The sequence below is a fragment of the Bactrocera tryoni genome, chromosome 4, assembly GCF_016617805.1.
Source record: "Bactrocera tryoni isolate S06 chromosome 4, CSIRO_BtryS06_freeze2, whole genome shotgun sequence".
Lineage (NCBI taxonomy): Eukaryota > Metazoa > Arthropoda > Insecta > Diptera > Tephritidae > Bactrocera > Bactrocera tryoni.
In genome coordinates this window covers 62,027,316-62,041,376 of record NC_052502.1, presented here as the reverse complement: position 1 = coordinate 62,041,376, position 14,061 = coordinate 62,027,316, and positions in this window count along the sequence as shown.

Sequence of the window (14,061 nt, the reverse complement as noted above, 5' to 3'; positions counted from 1 at the left end):
TACCAGGGTCTTAGTTCTATTGCTGCCTGGCGACGATTTCGTTTCGCCCGCCTGGGACAGAGGGCCCCTTCACCTCCCTTCGTCACCTTCTCGTCCGTGTATGTTGATGTGTCCATGCAATAAGGGTCCCCACTCACAAAGTTATCTCAGTGATGAGACCAAGGCGAGGGTTGACGTACGCCCTTATGAGGCAATACGTTCAGAGCCGACCAGCGTAAAGAACGAGTCCTCTCAACTTACATCTACCACGCCAACTTAACGACGACGGGAGGGGAACGTACTCTGAGGCCTGCCAGGGTTTTAACGGGACGGAGGCAGTTTCGACATTAGCCCGACAGCCATTTCTGACTAGGTGTCACCCCATCATACTCAGGTGCCAGAATGCCGCCACCACCAGCCCAGGGTTCTAACAGATCCAGATAAGTTTCCTATTCTAAAAAAAAAAAACCAGTTCGATGCTAAGGTCGTCTAGGGAGTTGTAAGGCCATGAAAGGTCAGAGATGGAAAATATTAATTATTTTTGTACAACCGCTGATATGGGTCGTGCACTAACCGAAGCTTCTTTGGATATACATACGTGTTAGTGGTGGACAGAAAAACTGGAGCGAAAGTCAGCTGCTTTAGCATGTAAAAGGCTCCCTGGTGTGCACTCGGCGGAAAAACTAACGAAGGTCATCACCGAAATTAACAGCTCCTTTGAACTTAATAAGTCCAACGTCGTCATGACTGTCACAGACAATTGGTCGAACTTTGTGAAGGCATTTAAGGAGCATGGAGTTCAACCCGAAGAAAAGAACGCCGACAGAGATGAAGATCTGCCTTCGTTTTCCAATGAGTGCCTGCTATCCCAACACCAGCGTTGTGCAAGTCACACATTAAGTTTGCTCGCTACAACTGATTTAGCGAAAAAATCTTTTTTAATTATTAATTAATTACACTTAGCATCACAATTTCCAGTCAACCTCCTCGAAATTAATATTTTAATGTAATAAATTTTATATAAAAATTATTTTCATCCCGTAATACGATGGGTGATGGTCGTACTATGGTGGTATCTTAGACTAATAGGTAATATAGTTTTGAACAACCGGTTTATTCAAAAATATATTTCGTTTTTTCTCCAGATATTGCAATGCTTTGTGGAAGAAGTGCAAGTGGCCGAAGTCTTGTGAAGTAATTCTCAAAAGTCTAGGTTCAGCTTTGCTTGTGCCCGTAGTAACGCGTTGGAATTCATTGTATGATGCAGTCAAACGGTTACTCGCGTATAAAGCAAAGTTGAATGATTTGTGTCAAGAATTTGACTTGGCAAAATTAACCGCAGGAGACTTCACTTATCTGGAACAATATACGCTGCGGCTGGAGCCAATTGCAAATATTCTGAATGACCTGCAGAAAGAGGTTAATGTTAAATATGGTTGTTTATTACCCAGTCTTTTGACTCTGAGTCTCTGAGACTCAACTCTGATGTTGGATCAAAGGCTGAGGAAAAGATTTGAACCATATTTTACTTTGCAATAGCTGAAGCTGTATTGACTCCAGATGTGAAGACCGACTGGATCGAGGCGTTGCAGGACACACTTCCGGATTTGACGGAAGAAAGCATCAACAACAGGGTGATTAAAAGCATTAGGGAGGCCCTAACAAAAAACAACCATGCTTTAGAAGCGATTTCTAAAAGATTGGGTTGTCCTCCAAGGCAAAGATCGAAGTATGACTTCAAACGAGCCGGTAAGAATGTATCTATTTACTTTTCTTCTGGGGTTTTACACACACAAATACCACCGCGTCAGCTCCACAAAGTGTCGATGTGAGAGCTGCGATAGCAAACCAATACCACAGTTATTTAAATGACCAATCGATGACTGATATACGTAGTACCTGGGACCGATATCCATTGCTGAAGGATGCATTTGTGAAATTCAATACCCCACTGCCATCATCGGCACCTGTTGAACGTCTTTTTTCATTTGCGGGGATACTAAATAGCCCAACTAGAGGTTCTTTGACAGACTTTTCTTTTGAAAAGTTTGTTCCAATGAAAGCAAGTTCCAAGTGGTTATGAGTGTTTTTTGTTGAATTATTGATAATTCATAATTTTGTTTTTTGGTGAATTACTGTTACTTTATATATGTATATTTTTATGTTGAATTATTGTTTATTTTTGTTGTAAATGAAATTGAATTATTCATTTGTGTTTAGTTTGAAGTGCTTATTCAATATTTATTTTTAAATTTGAACAATGAATTGCATATTGTTAAATAAAAATAATGAACAATATATAAGAAATATAAAAATGTCATTTATTTGTGTTATTTCTTTTAGATATTGGTTTCAAAATTGAAAGTACTTGAAAAGAATTGAAAAGAATTGAAAATAGATTCAAGTACATTTTTCAATTCTTTTCAAATACTTTAAAATATTTGTTAAAATTTCAAGTATTTTTCAATTACTGGTACTTGTACTTATACTTGTACTTGAAAATTCTGAAAGTACTTAGTACATACTAAGTACTTCAAGATAAAAATTAAAGCATTTAAGTACGAACTAGTACCATTACTTCTCAGAATTACACAGGTCTGGTTGGATGCTGCCTGAGCCTATCAACGATTCTTGTTTTAAAAACCGCATCCACACACCTTATGATGGATGGATTTACTTGTATCCTTTCCAGTACTCCACAAATACTTGAGTGGGAGGTGTTGTCAAAAGATCCTTTTATGTCCTGAAAAGCGCATAGTATCACTTCTCCGTTTATAAAAGCATCCTATACATATGTCGTTAACCGGACTGTACAGAAGAGTGCCCGTGGATTTCGTTCAAAGGCTGTTTGTCTGATATGGTAGTCCACTTGTCTTAGTAGGAAAGAAGTAGAAATAATCGACCTATATGATTTAGCCAGAGAGTAGTTCTTTCTCTGTCTCCTCCTCGCTGTAGTCTATTAACAGTATACTTGATCTGAAAAACACACCCGAGAAGGACCGGACATGCGGCAAGCCTTTGAGCACCAGATCCATAACGACCTCTAGGGTGGTCAACATCTCGGCTTTCATGGCCTCAGCTAGAAAGTTTTTGGCAATTCCGCCTCTCTGATGCTTTTGAGGGCAGCAGAGTAACTGCCTACGGCACCTACCACCGCTTGCGCTGGCCCTTCGCTTGTTGCAGTCGCCTGTGGATGAAAGTGCTCTTTGTCAGGTGCAGTTGTCGTAATTTGCCCTCCTCGCTGCCTCTCAGCGGCCGCGAGTTTTTATCCTAGACCGGGCCTGTTTATGCGGGACATCACGCAACAGCATTCAGTTCTTTGAGGGGACTCATTGTCCCCTCTATACCTGTCCAGAGTTAAGGTCCTTGCTTCACTAAGTGATTTGCCCTACCTCAAGTGCGTGAGGAACCATTTTACACAGACTCCGCTCTTACCAACTCTCATTCAGACATCGAAATCTCCTTTACAACCGTCCGCCGACAAAGGTACTGGTTTCTTCCTCCGCCTCCATTTTTTACCCCATCTTGCACGGTATTGGCAAGATCGATTGCCCACCGCGCTTTTATTCAATAGTGAGATTTTTGGGGTTTCTCCCGTCTCAGACTTTTGCTTGGTAGTTGTGGTCATTGCACACTGCGCCCATAGTTGTGGAGGGGAGCTCATCATCGCTGTCAAATTCCTCGAAGAGAGATCTCTTCTCCAAATTCACCCTTACTGAAATTGACGCCTTTTTACACCAGCCGCTCCTGGTGTTCGGGGCAATCCCTCTTTGCGCGTTTGATGGCGTTGACGCGTCTGCTTCCTTTGTTTCCTTAGGTCGTTGAGACAAGTATCCCAGTCTGGCAGTCGGAATAAAGCCTCCGTTACTTCCCAAGACAACCCAGCATTGGGAAGTTGCCGTTCAAATACAGCGAAATTTTCCGCGTAGTTGCAAATCAGTCAAATGAGCACGGTACGCGTAATACCCTGGATTAAGAGATGTATTCATGAAATAACGGAAATTTTCATTTTTTTAATATTAATATTTTCTACATTTATATTATCGGCTTCAAAATAATCCGCACTCGATATTATGCACCCATGCCTGCGCTTTTCAAACTCGGATTTTTGGGATAGCCTTTAGCTCTTTCAGCAATGCGCTTTCTATGTCATCTAGGCTTGGAAACTGGAAGAAATAACATGGAGCCATATCTGTGGTATTTGTTCTTGGTCAATGAAAATCACCAACACTCTTGAACACTCTTCGTTTAATGACCAACAAGATAATCCAAGAAATAGATCAGTATCCCTTACAGTGTCTAAAACTTACACTCAGAGCCATCAAAGCAGAGAAAGAAGGAATTCATTTATGAAAATGAGGATACATATAATGAGGAAATAATAAAAACTAATGTTTAGGATTATTTCCGTTAGTTTTAAATTTATTAAAATATTGAAGTTCTAGTTCGTGGGAATCCTCTCTTCTCTGATGAAAACTTAGTGCTGATTGTACTAATCTCTGGCATTGAGATCTCTAACGTCTGGTAAATTTATTATTTAACATTTTGGTGCCTCCTGTGGAAACAAATATTTTTAAATTTCTTTTCGTAATTGCGGTTGTGTGGTTTCACGGCGGAGCTCAATTGGCGCTATCGGCAGTGAAAGCGATGAAATACATTCGTGTCTTGGAATGTGACATTGAAAGTCGTGATGTGTTTCACATGGAGAACCATTATCGTCTGGTTGGAGGAGCTAAGTTCACCGAAATGGGACCACATGATGCACTTCTGAAATCAATAGATGAGCTTTATACTACGGCTTGAAGCAGGCTTAATCATCTAATCGCATCGTAAATGGTTGAATTTAATGTCGCTAACTGCACGCACAATTGCCCCACGCCATCTCTGGATGGCCATTTGGTTGATCTCAAATTTGATAGAAACATGTGCAAATGGTTAGCGTTCAAGGATGCTTTTGAAACATTGGTATATAATTCGGCATTCCAAGAAACGTTTAAGTTGAGGAAAAATCGTTAGGCAATCAATAATATAATTTTAATTGGTGGAATATATTCGAGAGGCTATCAGGAAGTGTGTAAGGCTAGCGAAAATACACGTATCCCGTTTTATTCTGAGGGCGCATGTGGCGTCTACGAATGTCGCTCTTTGCGGATTAGCCCATCGTATTTCCAGATGTCCTGCAATATTCGCTCTTAGTATCGAGGTAATATATGTAGGTATAGTATAGAGCTGACAACCACAACAGCATGACAAGCCCCACCGGCAAGACTTCTCGCTACCAATCCAAAGCCGATAACCCCTTTTAGCAACAGCGCGTGCATTTGACTTTAGAGAAGCATCGCAGCGTGTGGCTCGAGTTCTGCGTCGTCTAGCAAACTTTTGAAGCTATATCGACGAAAATCTGACGTCATGGTGGAAATTGTAGGTGCTACCATCAATACTCGAGTGAAAGGCAGCTTAAGTTCAGTATGAGATCAACAAACACTACTCATTGCTAATAATCACCACGTGTCTCAGGACGCATTCACAAGGCCAAATTAGGACGTGATCAACGATTCCCTATTACTTTGCCATAATCCACATCGTTGTTCAAACTTTTATTGCATCAGGTACATGAAAGTACAATGTACAATCTGAATTCTGAGGCCAGGCAAGCAGTCAAAAGTTTCATCCATAACTGTGTTGTATGCCGACGTCACAGAGGGGAAGTTCATCTCATCTGGTGTCGATTACTGTTAACCTTTCATACTACGAATCGGAACAAAATGCTATCAAAACGTATCTCGCAATATTCGTTTGCATGGTCACATTGAGGTGGTTAATGACCTATCGGCACAAGCCTTTTTAGATGTGTTTACTCGTTTCTCCAGCCGAAGCGATCCCTCTCGGGATTTATATAGTGATAACGGTACATCGTTTTGATACCAACCGATTCCTGAAGGAAGATCTTGCGGCATGACAGGGTAAGAATAATCAGCGATCGTCAGTATATTCGGGGACACATTGACATTTCATCCGCGCGCCGCATCAGTGAGGCTGCCGTGAAATCCGCTAAGCAGCATTTCACACGCTGCGTTGGTGCACAGGTCATGTGGTATAGTCAAAAGCAGATACTGGTCGTAAGAATGGAAGCCTGTCTCAATTCCCGTCCTTGCATTAACGCCTTGTGATTTCCTGATTCGAGTAACCACTACTGGTGGTCACTGAACCAGATATCAAACATATTCCTACCAAACGACTGAAAGAAGGGCAAATGCAACCAGGATTTTCAGAGCGATGGAGTATCTAACCATTCTGCAGACACGAAACAAATGGCTTCGGTGCACGAGAAATGTAAGGGTGAATGATATCGTCCTAGTCAGGCAAGAAAACCTGCCCCAAAATCACTGTTGCTTTGATCGAGTGACCACAGTACATCCCGGAGTGGTTCGCAATGCCACGTTGAGAACCGCTAAGGTTACATGAAACGAGCCATGCAGAACCAGGTATATTGCTAGAGAAGGAGGATTTCGAGTCGACCTATTCGACCGGGCAATACGTTTATGATTATTTACGTTTTAAGCTTAATTTCTAATAGTATTAAGTCTTATCTGGCAATACTGTTTTACCTAAGCTGTCTATTTGTAATCCTATTTTATCATTCATTTCTGTTTTTTTATTATCTTTGCATACTCATATTTCAAAGGTAAGGTATTTTAAATTCCATTGTACTCCTATAAATATCGGAGGACATGTGTATACGAGTCCTCCCTTCTCTGATTATAACTCAATCTCTGGTTTGGTGACAAGGAAACTGTTTTCTGGAAACAGTCATATAAACGCAATAAAACATTGAGAACTCTCCTTGCTGCTCACTGGTCGATTTCATTGGCCAAAAAATAAAAAAATAAAAGTTTGAAATTTGCCACTGTTTGTATCAAAACTATTTCTTAAAAAACCAATAAAACTAACGGTCGCAACGATGGTTGTGCCATACGTTTTAAGAGCGGTAGGAGGACAAAAAATTCAAAATCTTCGGAATGGTATGAATGAACAAAAATTTTTTTGCAGATTATTAAAGGTGAATATTTTCCGCGTTGTGTCACATACTTTTCAATTTTTGTTGCATTATTTCTTCAATTTCAGATCTATATTTCTATATTTATAACTGCGCTTATACTTAAAAAGGTCAATCTCTGCTTTGACTGTTCTGAGTCCCTGTTCGCCCAGAAGCATATCAAATTCTTCTAATGCATCAGTTTCAAAAAATGTAAGGAGATTATCTAATACTCCTCCAGAGTTCTTCTTCTTTGTTTTATCCTTTTCATTCCTTCGAACAACCCATACAGAGGTCTTTGATCCACATAAGTGGAATCGAGACGGTTTATTACGGAATAGAAGTTGAATTTTGGAATGTACAATCGAGAGTGCCGTGTAGTACGTGGGTGGAGTAGCGTAATTCTTGATGTTCTCCATGTGTGTCCAAGACTAGTAAGGTTTTGAAGATTTCCGGGCTTATTTGTGATTCGTCTATAATGTTTGGTGTACAGTCTTTAACGAATTCAATCTCTGTTGTGTTTCAGTGAGTGGTGTCAGAGCAGCGACTTGTGCTCTCAAGCTTGCGATTTCTTGCGTTGTCACAACCAATCACCAAACCTCAGACCTCGACATAGAATCATATCGCCAACTGGGAGTTGCAGAACAAATGACCCAAAGAATCACAATACTGAATAAGAACGTCCTAGCGTTGATTGCCTTAGATCTCCGTAAAGAGAATATTCGCCGAGAAGGTACCGTCAGAAAGAGGAACGATGGATAGAAGCTTCTTTCCGTAAACACCGCCGTACATCCTCCAATGAAAGGAACGCATCGGGAAGCAGGGAACAATCCAAAGAAAGGTGGACCCTCTCTTAGAGTAGTCGATGTAGAAGCCTCGAGAACACACACTCCACACCTGCAGATGAAATAAGAGCCAGAGAAGCACAAAGAGGGCAAAGAATCTAGCTTCCAAGAGAAAGAAATTGCACTAAGCACAGGAGGCACAGAGGACCAAAAGTCCCCGAAATGGACGTCCAGGAGATGATCCAAAAAAACAAGAACTGAGTGGAGATAAGATATTTCAGGAACCTTGAAAATGGTATGAACCCAGAATCTGCCCGAATCCAAGTTAAAAAAACTGATCAAAAACAGTAAAACAAGCACTCATCGAAAGCTGTCGAAAAAGCCAAGACAACTGGAGCGGTCGACTATTCCTAAAGAGTTCCTGTCTAAAATAGTTCTGTCTTCGGAAAACTGACTGAGATCCAAGAGACAATAATGTACGAAACGCTCAAGGGCTGTAAATGTCCATTAGTGTTCTGAGGTGGGACGTTCAGGCCAGTGCTACTCATTGCCGCCAACATAGACGACAGCACAGCTGAATAGCTATCTAAGATAATACCTAACTTAGGCGGGTGATCAGGCGAAAAGTTAACCTCGAAAAATGGTGAAGAAACACCCCACACGCACAACTTAACAATTTTTCTCCCTGGGAGTGCGAATAAGGCGCAAGCATACGCGTTGGGCTTGCTGCAGGTCCAAAACGAAGGTCTGAAAACAAATCACAGGAAATAAGACAAGGGCAAAGGCACTTGTCTAAAGCTAAATCTCTGTGTACACGACGAGTCGTTCACCACAATAAGTATTAACCGCTTCCGATTGAACTACAGTTTCGAAAGCATACTAGCCAAAACATGGAGGTCAGGTACTAAGAAAGAGGAACCGCAGTAAGAACACATGGATGTTGAGGTTACAATTAAACAGGGCGGAGAAGCGAACGCAGTCCTACAGGCAACGGCATAGAAGGGAACCATTCAGCCAGCGGGAAAAGGGACTGAAGAAGAAATCCCCTCAACGAAGGAACTCGAGGCAACTAGTCTAAATATTGGAAAGACGCAAGCCAATAATGAAGACCTTTTGCTTTCGGAAATCTAGGAGCAAACTGGTGAAGGCAAATGACACCTGTCATCAAAATAACCCAGATCAACCTACGTCATGCTATTGCCGTCTCGGATGAGAGCTAACAAAATAGCCTCGGATGATCTGGGCATAGTTCTTGCAGAGATGTCATGGACCTGCAAAGATCAGGTAAGAGAGATAAAAGATAAATCCACAATAATACTATGGGAACTTACCTGCGAGAACCCTAGAACTTGCATAATATTATAAAGAGATATTTCTTCTGCTCACACAAACTCAACACCACCTCTAGAAGAAAACCTGAAAATACTGCCAGAAAAAACGTCTCCCTCTGATAATAGGCTGCGTTGCAAATGCGCACAATGTAACATGAGGTAGCACCAACAACAACGCCGGAGGTGAGTTCAGAGAACGTACATCATAGAGAAGGCAGAAAACGTACATTCGTCAACATGGAACTCTTTTGAGAATTGTGTAAAAATTTAAATGCTTATTTAAAGCAAATCAGAATAGAAGCAGCTCACCTCAATTCAACCACACCCATTTTAATTCTGAAATCGTAGGATGGTACACTAAAGTCAACTCCGTTGCTATCCTCTTTTTATTTAAATGCTAACTTCTGTTATAAGCTCCTCCAATGGAATGTTGTCCAGCTGTATGGACACTATCAAATTTGTGTCGCGGTAAAAATTCTCCTGCTTATTTTTCTCTAAGTGTATATGGACTGCCAATCCTAGCGCGATCCTAAATATTTATATATTAAGTGACTATTGCTGGGCTTTAATCTACCTGTATGATGAACCTAATAATAAAGTGCATATGTATATGTTGTAATTGGAAGGAGGATGGAGTCATGTGTAGAAGTTCACGCAAGTGAGGAAAGTTCTCTGATCGCCATTCACTTGGGAGTGGCCAGAAGCGATTCTTTTACACATGGCTCAAGCAGCTCACTACTTCCGGTCTTTGACCAAGTATCCTCTGGGCAGCCTAAGAACATCCGTTCGAAGTTGCGAGCTGGGGTGAGAAGGCGAAACATCCCCTACATAGGGTTGTGCGCTGGGTTTGGGACCCGCCACGTAAAAAAAGCTCCACCCCAATGAAAAACCAACAGCAGCCTCGGATGAGAGACCCCTTTTTTGATGACGACCATGGCAAACGAAATAAGGACTACGAATTAGCGTGGGCATGCACCTGGAATGTCCGGTCCCTTTTAATTGGGTTTTCAAAAGCGTGCCGCTTGCCCAGCTGGTTGATGTCTCGTAAAAACAAAGGCTGACATCACCGCCGTCCAAGAAATGCGATGGACGGGACAAGGACAGAGACGAGTAGGTCCTTGTGACATTTACTACAGTGGCCATATAAAGGAGCGCAAGTTTGGTGTTGGATTCGTGGTAGGAGAGAGACTCCGTCGTCGAGTACTATCATTCATTGCGGTGAATGAACGTCTATCCACAATACGCATCAAAGCGAGGTTCTTCAACATGTCGCTGATCTGCGCCCACGCCCCGACGGAAGAGAAGGACGATGTGACCAAAGATGCCTTCTATGAGTGCTTGGAGCGCGCTCATGAGAGGTGCCCCCGCCACGATGTCAAAATCGTGCTTGGCGACTTTGACGGCAGGGTGGGCAAAGAAGGTATATTTGGCACTACGGTCGGTAAATTCAGCCTCCACGACGAAACATCCCCAAATGAGTTGAGGCTGATTGACTTCGCCGGGCCCGAAATATGGTTATCTGTAGTACTAGATTCCAGCATAAGAAAATTCATCAAGCTACCTGGCTGTCTCCGGTTCGAAAAACAACTAACCAGATCGATCATGTTGTGATAGACGGAAGACACGTCTCCAGTGTTTTAGATGTGCGTGCGCTCCGAGGTCCTAACATCGACTCGGACCACTATCTTGTTGCAGCTAAGATTCGCACCCGCCTCTGTGCAGCAAAAAACGCGCACCACCAAACACAAGGAAGGTTCGACATCGAGAAGCTGCAATCACAACAGACAGCCGAACGATTTTCTACTCGGCTTGCACTCCTGCTCTCTGAGAGCACTCGTCAACAACTCGGTATAAGGGAACTGTGGGACGGCATTTTAAACTCCTTACGTACAGCTGCAACCGAAACCATTGGTTTTCGGAAAGTGCAAAAGAACAGCTGGTACGACGAGGAGTGCCGTGTCGCAGCGGAGAGAAAACAGGCTGCCTACCTCGCAACGTTACGCTCGACCACTACACGTGCGGGATGGGATAGATACCGAGAGTTGAAGAGGGAAGCGAGACGCATTTGTAGACAGAAGAAGAAAGAGGCCGAAATGCGTGAGTACGAAGAGCTTGATAAGCTGGCCGACAAGGGTAATGCTCGGAAATTCTACGAAAAAATGCGGCGACTTACAGAAGGTTTCAAGACCGGAGCATACTCTTGTAGAACCCCCAAAGGAGATCTAGTCACTGATGCCCAGAGCATACTTAAATTATGGAGGGAACACTTCTCTAGCCTGCTGAATGGCAGTGAACGCACAACACCAGGAGAAGGAGAACCCGATTCCCCAATCGATGACGATGGAGCAGACGTTCCATTACCCGACCATGAAGAAGTTCGAATAGCAATTACCCGCCTCAAGAAGAACAAAGCGGCAGGGGCCGACGGACTACCGGCCGAGCTATTCAAATACGGCGGCGAAGAACTGATAAGGAGCATGCATCAGCTTCTTTGTAAAATATGGTCGGACGAAAGCATGCCCAACGATTGGAATTTAAGTGTGCTATGCCCAATCCATAAAAAAGGAGACCCCACAATCTGCGCTAACTACCGTGGGATTAGTCTCCTCAACATCGCATATAAGGTTCTATCGAGCGTATTGTGTGAAAGATTAAAGCCCACCGTCAACAAACTGATTGGACCTTATCAGTGTGGCTTCAGACCTGGAAAATCAACAACCGACCAGATATTCACCATGCGCCAAATCTTGGAAAAGACCCGTGAAAGAAGAATCGACTCACACCACCTCTTCGTCGATTTCAAATCTGCTTTCGACAGCACGAAAAGGAGCTGCCTTTATGCCGCGATGTCTGCATTTGGTATCCCCGCAAAACTGATACGGCTGTGTAAGCTGACGTTGAGCAATACCAAAAGCTCCGTCAGAATCGGAAAGGACCTCTCCGAGCCGTTCGATACCAAAACGAGGTTTCAGGCAAGGCGATTCCCTATCGTGTGACTTTTTCAACCTGCTTCTGGAGAAAATAGTTCGAGTTGCAGAACTTAATAGAGAAGGTACAATCTTTTATAAGAGTGTACAGGTGCTGGCGTATGCCGATGATATTGATATCATCGGCCTTAACACCCGCGCCGTTAGTTCTGCTTTCTCCAGACTGGACAAGGAAGCAAAACAAATGGGTCTGGCAGTGAACGAGGGCAAGACGAAATATCTCCTGTCATCAAACAAACAGTCGTCGCACTCGCGACTTGGAACTCACGTCATTGTTGACAGTCTTAACTTTGAAGTCCTGGATAATTTCGTCTATCTTGGAACCAGCGTAAACACCACCAACAACGTCAGCCTAGAAATCCAACGCAGGATAACTCTTTCCAACAGGTGCTACTTCGGACTGAGTAGGAAATTGAGAAGCAAAGTCCTCTCTCGACAAACAAAAACCAAACTCTATAAGTCACTCATAATTCCCGTTCTGCTATATGGTGCAGAGTCTTGGACGATGTCAACAACTGATGAGTCGACGTTGCGAGTTTTCGAGAGAAAAGTTCTGCGAAAGATTTATGGTCCTTTGCGCGTTGGCCACGGCGAATATCGCATTCGATGGAACGATGAGCTGTACGAGATATATGACGACGTCGACATAGTTCAGCGAATTAAAAGACAGCGGCTACGCTGTCTAGGTCATGTTGTCCGAATGGACGGAAACACTGCAGCTCTGAAAGTATTCGACGCTGTACCCGCCGGGGGAAGCAGAGGAAGAGGAAGACCTCCACTCCATTGGAAGGACCAGGTGGAGAAGGACCTGGCTACGCTTGGAATATCCAATTGGCGCCACGTAGCGAAAAGAAGAAACGACTGGCGCGATGTTGTTAACTCGGCTATAATCGCGTAAGCGGTGTCTACGCCAATTAAGAAGAAGAAGAAGTATATGTTGTAAACGTTGATATCCTTACTCTTTTATTTAAGTATTCATTTCGAGTAAATGCTGCTTCAAATATTTTGTAAAAATATTTATAAATCTTTCTACTAAAAGCCCATGCATTCAAGTACACTTTATAAAACATTATAAATAGAGCAAGCACATTATAATCACAAGTCGATACCTCCAAATATTGTTTAAAAATCATTACAAAAAGTGCAAGTACTTGTACATTATAATTACAGGTCGATCCATCGCATCATTGTAGAAATATACAAGTAACAAAAGAATCATATGGTCGTCAACAGCTGAGATCACCTGATCGAAATAGTTGATTTTTCGGCACAGAGATTTAAATAAAAGGACTTAAAAATAGTAAAGAGGTTGCAATATAGGCGCGTTACCGATATTTTTTGGGTGTGCGGTTCCCCAGGATGCCTATTTTCACCCATATAATATATACAATACTAAACAAAAGTACTTGTAATAATTTAAATAAAAATAGATAAATTCTTCAAATATTTTTAATAAAATAGGAAAGATTTACCCCTATTTTGTTACAATAAATAACATTTTAATCAAAACTAGGAAAATTACATCTTTATGAATTTTAATTATCGAAATATATTTAAAAATTTAACAAAAACGTACTTAAAGTAATAAATTGGATAGCATAACACGGCAACACACTCGAGCCTTTTCCAAGGCATTTGGCCGTTTTAGTAGTAGAATATTTAGGAAACCCTAACGAACTGCCTGGGCTTTTGCCCTGAGTCTTCCCTCATTCTATTGCATTCTTAATGTAATTTCTGTCATTCTATAAGCTTTCGCCTGCGTATGTATGGGTGAAAATTATAGGATTTGTTACTTGTAGGTTTATACAATGCATCGGATAGCAAACGCCGATGTTTCCGATGCATCGGTTTTTTTTTTGAATCTCTAGCGCTTGCGTTCATGAATGAAAATGGTTTTGTATTAAGATTTACTACATTTGGGCTTCAGCAATTTGACTGCCACA